Source organism: Myxocyprinus asiaticus, chromosome 38, assembly GCF_019703515.2.
Source record: "Myxocyprinus asiaticus isolate MX2 ecotype Aquarium Trade chromosome 38, UBuf_Myxa_2, whole genome shotgun sequence".
Lineage (NCBI taxonomy): Eukaryota > Metazoa > Chordata > Actinopteri > Cypriniformes > Catostomidae > Myxocyprinus > Myxocyprinus asiaticus.
Genome location: NC_059381.1, coordinates 17,151,169 through 17,158,548, shown reverse-complemented (window position 1 = coordinate 17,158,548; position 7,380 = coordinate 17,151,169).

The following is a 7,380-nucleotide window of genomic DNA, read 5'->3' as shown; positions in this document are numbered from 1 at the left end:
GTTGCTGGAGAATTTTGCCTTGAAAATGTTTATTACTGCCATCTAGCGCCATGTGCTTGCGTTACACTGCAAGCCCAGAGGAGAGGAGGTACTGTACCATTGCGGTTCTTTGACATATCTGCTCCAATTTAGCACTAATTTATGTCCTAATTGGTCGTCCGAGACACATTTATCTCTCTCTCTCTCTCTCTCTCTCTCTCAAAAAAAAAAAAAAAAAAAAAGATTCACGTTTTCTTGCATGCCTTCCCAAACCTCAATTAGAGAAATGTATTTTTGAGCTCATGGATTATTTCCTTATGATGTTGCAGCTCACATTTAATCAGCTAGACACACTGCACGTTTTACATAATACACTCACTTACATGTTAGATGTGGTATTTTTTAGCTTGTATTGTTGAGAATTTTATGTTAAAATACGCAGCTGACATGAGATTTCAAGCACAAGCAATATGACATCATACTGCACAAATACTGACCAGAAAAACATGGCACCACACATGTAATGTCTGTGACATGAACACACATGCAAACAAACAAAAATACAAATGTATCATTATATATATGGACTAAATCTACTTAAAATTATTTCCACTTCATAATGTTCTATCTATCTATCTATCTATCTATCTATTGTGAAACAATAAAATTAACAGGATATACATTTTATGTGTTGGCCCTCTCTCCCCCAGGCCCAATGAGTTATACCACAGAGGACCTTACTGCCTCATAATCTAAGAGACTTGATTTCGGTTATTATTCAATTTAAAAAATAAAGAATAAAACGTTTAGGTACTGTGTTTTACCTTTTTAAGGCACAGAATACTGTTAAAGGGATAGTTCACACAAAAAGGAAAAATTCTCTCGTCATTTACTCACCCTCATGTCATCCCAGATGTGTAAGACTTTGTTTCTTCTGCTGAACACAAACGAAGATAAGCGCATAAAGGCAGCTTAAAAGTAATCCATATGATTCCAATGGTTAAATCTACTAGGGCTGGCATGATTAGTCAACGTTATCGACAATATCGTTTATTTTTTTGTCGTAGAAAAGTAGTTTCATCTAATTTAATGTAACATGAAATTACATTAAACTCTAATGATGATGACACAGCTCACAGTCCAGATGCACGCTAAACATTCCAAACAGCTTCAGGTGATGTAGATCTCAAAGTATGAGGGAATTGTAATGCAAAAACACAAAATAAGTAAATACAGAAGCACTCTCGTTGTGGAATAAGTGGAGCTGGAGCTGCCCCTCTGCTGAAGCAAAACTTGCATGTCTAGCATCTTTAAAGGAACTTCCCGGCGTTACATCTTAAATGCAGTTATATTTAATGCATTATAGATTTATTAAAGTTCAAATAATATGGAGAGAGATCATGTAAATAATTACAAACTCCAAAACTGGCATTTCTCTGTGCGGTCAGCGCCTCTTCTATGAGTTGCGCGAATGTCCTGATCTAAGGGGGAAAGACTGAACCTGCACCCGGCTGATGCACACTCTGTCGCGGGGACGCTTGTCCCTCGAGCACTCGCGCTTGCTGCAGCTAGATTATAACGTGATGGCTTGCGACTTACTGAATCATAATATATGTGTCACTGTGCATTTCTTATCTTGAAGAAAATTGCCAATACGCAGCTTTATTAATAAGAGAGAGTTTGTTTTTTATGAGTTAAAGATGGACTGAATTGAACAGAAAGGTGAGAGAGGGTAGTCTTTACCTCATTATACACTGCAACAAAATACGTTTTTGATTTGTATTTGTTTTGTCTTGTTTTCCAATATAAATATCTAAACTCCTTTAAAACAATGTACATTTTCTTTAGCAGCTATACTGCATAATATATTAAAAATACAAATATTTTAAAATATCAAAAAATACTTTAAAAAAGATGCATTCACCTGAGAAGCAGCATATAAGATATTTAGACATACTTTTAGAGAACAGATCTTGAATATAACTAGATTTGGTCTTTACTGCACCCACAGAAGTATAACCAAGTGAAAAAAATACACTTATATCTTATATGTTGCCTCTCAAGTAAATGTATCTCGTTTTAAGGATTTTTAGATAATTTTAAATGGAAAACAAGACAAAAACATTTGATAACAATATAATTTTTTGCAGTGAATTTCTTTACTGAATTAAACTTAATAAAAAGCATTTTTTCCCTTTAATTCAATGAATGAGGTATTTTTAAAAGATGGTTTTGTCCTCTTTATTGTTAGTAAGCACGTTTAATACAATATTTTATGTCAGGGCACAAGCTGAATAATCAGTTAAGAGCTAATAATTAATCATTGCAATAATCACCTGAATAGTCGAATAATCATTCTAATAATCGTTAGGTTACTCGATTATCAAAATAATCGTTAGTTGCAGCCCTAAAATCTACATCTTCAGAAGCAATATGATAGGTGTGGGTGAGAAACAGATCAATATTTAAGTCCTTTTTTACTTTAAATTCTCCTCCCTGCACAGTAGGTGGCGATATGCACAAAGAATGTGAATCGCCAAAAATCAAAGAAGTAGAATGCGAAAGTGAAAGTGGATCGTAAAAAAAGGAATTAAGTATTGATCTGTTTCTCACCCTCACTTATCATATTGCGTCAGAAGACATGGATTTAACCATTGAAGTCATGTGGATTAATTTTATGCTGCCTTTATGTGCTTTTTGAGCTTTAAAGTTTCTTCAAACATTCTTCTAAAAATCTTAATTTGTGTTTAGCAGAAGAAAGAAAGTAATACACATCTGGGATGGCATGAGGGTGAGTAAATGATGAGAGAATTTAAATTTTGGGGTGAACTATTCCTTTAAAAATTGTGGTAACCAGCATTTGTTACCCTAAATCTGTAATCTACTACAATTACTAATTGTACTATATTTTTATAATCTCACACTTAAAATTAGTTGTTCTGAGTGCACTTGTTAAGTTTTCAAACAAAGACACAACTATATGCAAATTGGTAACTACAAATAAAATAAAATAAAATCACTTTATTGTCACAATCTCAACCATATCTCAACCATATACACAAGTGCAACAGTGGGTGAAAGTCTTGGGTGCAGTTCCGAGCAACATAGCAGTCATGACAGTGATGAGACATATACCAATTTACAATAAACATCAGATTTACACAACACAATTTACATATCAAATATACACATAACGTTTAAATGTGTTTTTGTTCATGTTTTGTGTTAATGTTCCCTCATGTGATCTTGTCATGTGTTTCCCCTGTGTCTTGTTTTCATTGGTTCATTATTTGAGTATCTTGTTTATTAGTCTTGTCTTTTCATTGGTTCATGTTTTTTGTAGTCTTATTATCTTGTTATTAGTTTAGTCTTGTTATTGGTTGTCATTGTCATGTGTTTGCCCATGTCCATGTATTTAAGCCCTCATGTTTGCCATTGTCTTTTGTCAAGTATTGTTGGTGTAACATCGTGTCATTGTTCAAATCAAGTCAGGTCAAGTCAAGTCAAGTCGTTCATGTTTTGGATTCACATTTTTTTATGTTTGTTTGGTTTTGGATTTCACGTTGTAAATAAACTGCAGAGAAACTTGGGTTCTTCACACTTATCGTCTTCGTCTGCCTGTCATTGCTAAGTACGTTACAGAATACTTGACCCACTATGAACCCAGCAGATCAGCTCCTGCGCCTACGTCAGGGGAATCGTCACCTTGAGGATTATGTTTCTGATTTTTGTGGACTTTGCTACCAGGTTGGGTTTAATGAGATCGCCCTCAAAGACATTTTCCGTGCAGGCTTGAATGAGCCGATCTCCTCCATGATGCCTGGTGGTCGGATTGCCCTCAGTCTGGCTCAATACCTCGACTTTGCCCCGCAGCTGAGTGGTTCATCTTTCACGGTAGGAGAGGCAGATGAGGAACTATGCACTCCTACATTGACTGCCATGTCAGAGCCAGGGTCCCCCGTCATGGCTGCCGAGACAGGGTCCCCCGTCATGGCTGCCGAGCCAGGGTCCCATGTCATGGCCGCCGAGCCAGGGTCCCACGTCATGGTCGTAGAACTTGCTCCATACCATGTCACAGCCACATCTCAGTCTGCTCCATGCCATGTCACAGCCATGCCTCAGTCTGGTCCATGCCATGTCCCAGCCACGCCTCAGTCTGGTCCATGCCATGTCGCAGCCACGCCTCAGTCTGGTCCATGCCATGTCGCAGCCATGCCTCAGTCTGGTCCATGCCATGTCGCAACCACGCCTCAGTCTGCTCCATGCCATGACATCGCCAAGCCTCAGTCTGTTCCATGCAAGGTCACAGCCACGCCTGAGTTTACTCCATGCCATATCACAACCAAGCTTCAGTCTGCTCCATGCCATATCACAGGCCCACCTGTGCTCCACGAGCCCACGCCTGCCACGGCCAACAAACTTGCGTTGCAAGCCTCATCTGTCCCAGAGCCTGTGTTGCAAGCCTCATCCGTCCCAGAGCCAGCTCTCACTGAGCTATTGGACCTGGAGTTGGTTCCCGCCCTTGTGCACACCCTGAGTCCTCCTGATCAGCCAGTTCCCCCCAAGTCACCGGCTCGACCATCGCGCCCTGTGACATCTCAGACAAGGGAAACTTTCGACCCTCCGACTCCACCTAGACCCTCCAAGCCCTGGACTCCGCCTTGGCCCTTCGATCCCTCGACATCACCTCGGCTCTACGTTCCCTTGGCTCCACCACGGTCCTCCAACCTATTGGCTTCATCGGGGTTCCTCGTCCCTCCAGCTCCTCCTTGGTCTTTCAGTCACCTGGCTCCGCCTTGGCTCTCCAATCCTCCGGCTGTGCCTTGGTCCTCCGATCCTTCGGCTCCACCGGGGACCTCCATCCTTACGGCTCCGCCTTGGTCCTCAGCCCCACTGGCTCTGCCTCAGTCTTCCGATCCCCCAGCTCCGCCTTGGTCCTCCGAGCCTCCGGCTCCACCATGGCCCTTTGAGCCTTCGGCTACTCTCCGGGCTCCAAGTTCTCCAGTTTTGCCCCTCAAGCCTCTCATGGCTCCACCTTCCATGGCACCACCCTGGTTTCATGCTCCAAATCCTGTCTCGCCAGGCCATGCTCCACGTCCTGTCTCGCCAGGCCACGTTCCACATCCTGCCTTGCCAGACCCGCCACCGGCTCCTCCCTGGTTTCCTGAGCCATGCTGGTCTCCAGATCCTCTGCTGGTTCCACCATGGTCTCCAGCCCCGTTTGGTCCCCTACGTTTTCCAAGATTCCCCTCCCAACAAAGCTCCCTGATGGAACTTATGTTCTGGGGCATCGGGATCCACCCCTAGTGGGGGGATAAGTCACGTTTAAATGTATTTTTGTTCATGCTTTGTGTTCATGTCTTTATTTTTTTGTTTAGTTCCTGTTTTATAGTCATGTGATTTCCTGTTCCCTCATGTGATCTTGTCATGTGTTTCCCCTGTTCATGTGTCTTGTTTTCATTGGTTCATTGTTTGAGTATCTTGTTTATTAGTCTTGTCTTTTCATTGATTCATGTTTTAGTAGTCTTGTTAACTTGTTATTAGTTTAGTCTTGTTATTGGTTGTCATTGTCATGTGTTTGCCCATGTCCATGTATTTAAGCCCTCATGTTTGCCATTGTCTTTTGTCAAGTATTGTTGGTGTAACGTCGTCTCATTGTTCTTTCATGTCAAGTAGTTTATGTTTTGGATTCACGTTTTTTGTTTGTTTGGTTTTGGATTTCAAGTTGTAAATAAACTGCGCTTGGGTTCTTCACACTTCTTCATCTTCAAGTATGTTACAACACATAATTACACACAACACAATATACAAATAATAATATATAATGTACAGTATACAATACACACAATATAGGATACACAGTATACAATAAAAATAGTATATATAAAATATACAGTAGGTTGTATTGTGCTGTATTGACATTCAGGCTGTTTGATAGTCAGTTGCCAGTGTGTTGTTAAGAGAGATTATAATTTATGACAGTCCAGTGTGAGATTAATAAGATTAATAAAGTGCAGTGCTGATTTATATTGATCGTGAGAGATCAAGAGTTCAAAAGTCTGATCGCCTGGGGGAAAAATCTGTCATGAAGTCGGCTGGTACGGGTCCTGATGCTGCGATACCGCCTGCCTGATGGTAGCAGTGAGAGCAGCCCATGGCTCGGGTGGCTGGAGTCTCTGATGATCCTCCGAGCTTTTTTCACACACTGCCTGGTATATATGTCCTGGAGGGAGGGAAGCCTCCGATGATGTGTCTGGCAGTTCGCACCACTCTTTGCAGGGCTTTGCGGTTGAGGGCGGTGCTGTTGCCGTACCAGGCAGTAATGCAGAGTCAATTATGATGATCCACACAGAAAAAATGTTAACCTGAAAAAATGAGATTTATGTGGTATTATCTAAATTAACTGGTTGCATTTACCACAACAAATTATTTATTTATATACATTATTTATGTATTATTTACAGTATATATATATATATATATATATATATATATATATATATATATATATATATATATATATATATATCTCAAAATATTAGTTAATTTTATACATTATTTATACATACAGTATTACATGGGTTTAAAGTCTTTGTGCTAGTTTGGGAAACACATGTTGCACCATCATAACAAAATGTATAACACAAGTTAAGATGATCTTAAGAGTGTGATTTGCAATTTTATAGGAAAATCTGATATAATTTTGAAACGATTAAGTATTTCTGTAATTTAAAATATCTATTTCCTCCTCTGCTTAGGTTATAGCCTAATAGACTATTCTGAGTATGAGTATGAATTATTGTCACGTTTAGTATAGATGAGGTGAGAGAGCAGGATCCTAGTGCAGCAATCCTTTAATTCACAATGACAAGAAGGCAAGGAAACACAGAAGACGATGACTAAGGTTACAAAACAAGACAGTTGTTAGAGTTAACATAAACAATGCGACAACGAACAAGAACTGACTTTGATGGAACTGAACTAGAGGGTATTTATACACAAGGGGCTGATGAGGGAATAGAGAACAGGTGGCTGTGATGAGGGCAGTGAATCCTGGGAAATGTAGTTTGGGGACAAGACAAAAAATAATTCAAAATAAGAGTCCTTGGAACAACGGTGACTGTGACAAGTATATAGCATGATCATTGTTTTTTGCATAATAAAGACGGGATGTTCAAGACATGGTCTTTTGACTGTTATACACTGAAAAAAGGGAAAGCAGCTCGATTGTTGGCTTACACTTGAATTCAGCTTAATGCATTTGTTTGAGATGAGAAAATAATTATTGTACTGTCACTTGATTAAAATTTGTAATCGTGATTAATCACATACATTTTTGTAGTTAATCGCGATTAAACGCAGATTTTGAAAGTGCTGAAATTTCACACAATAAATACTTCT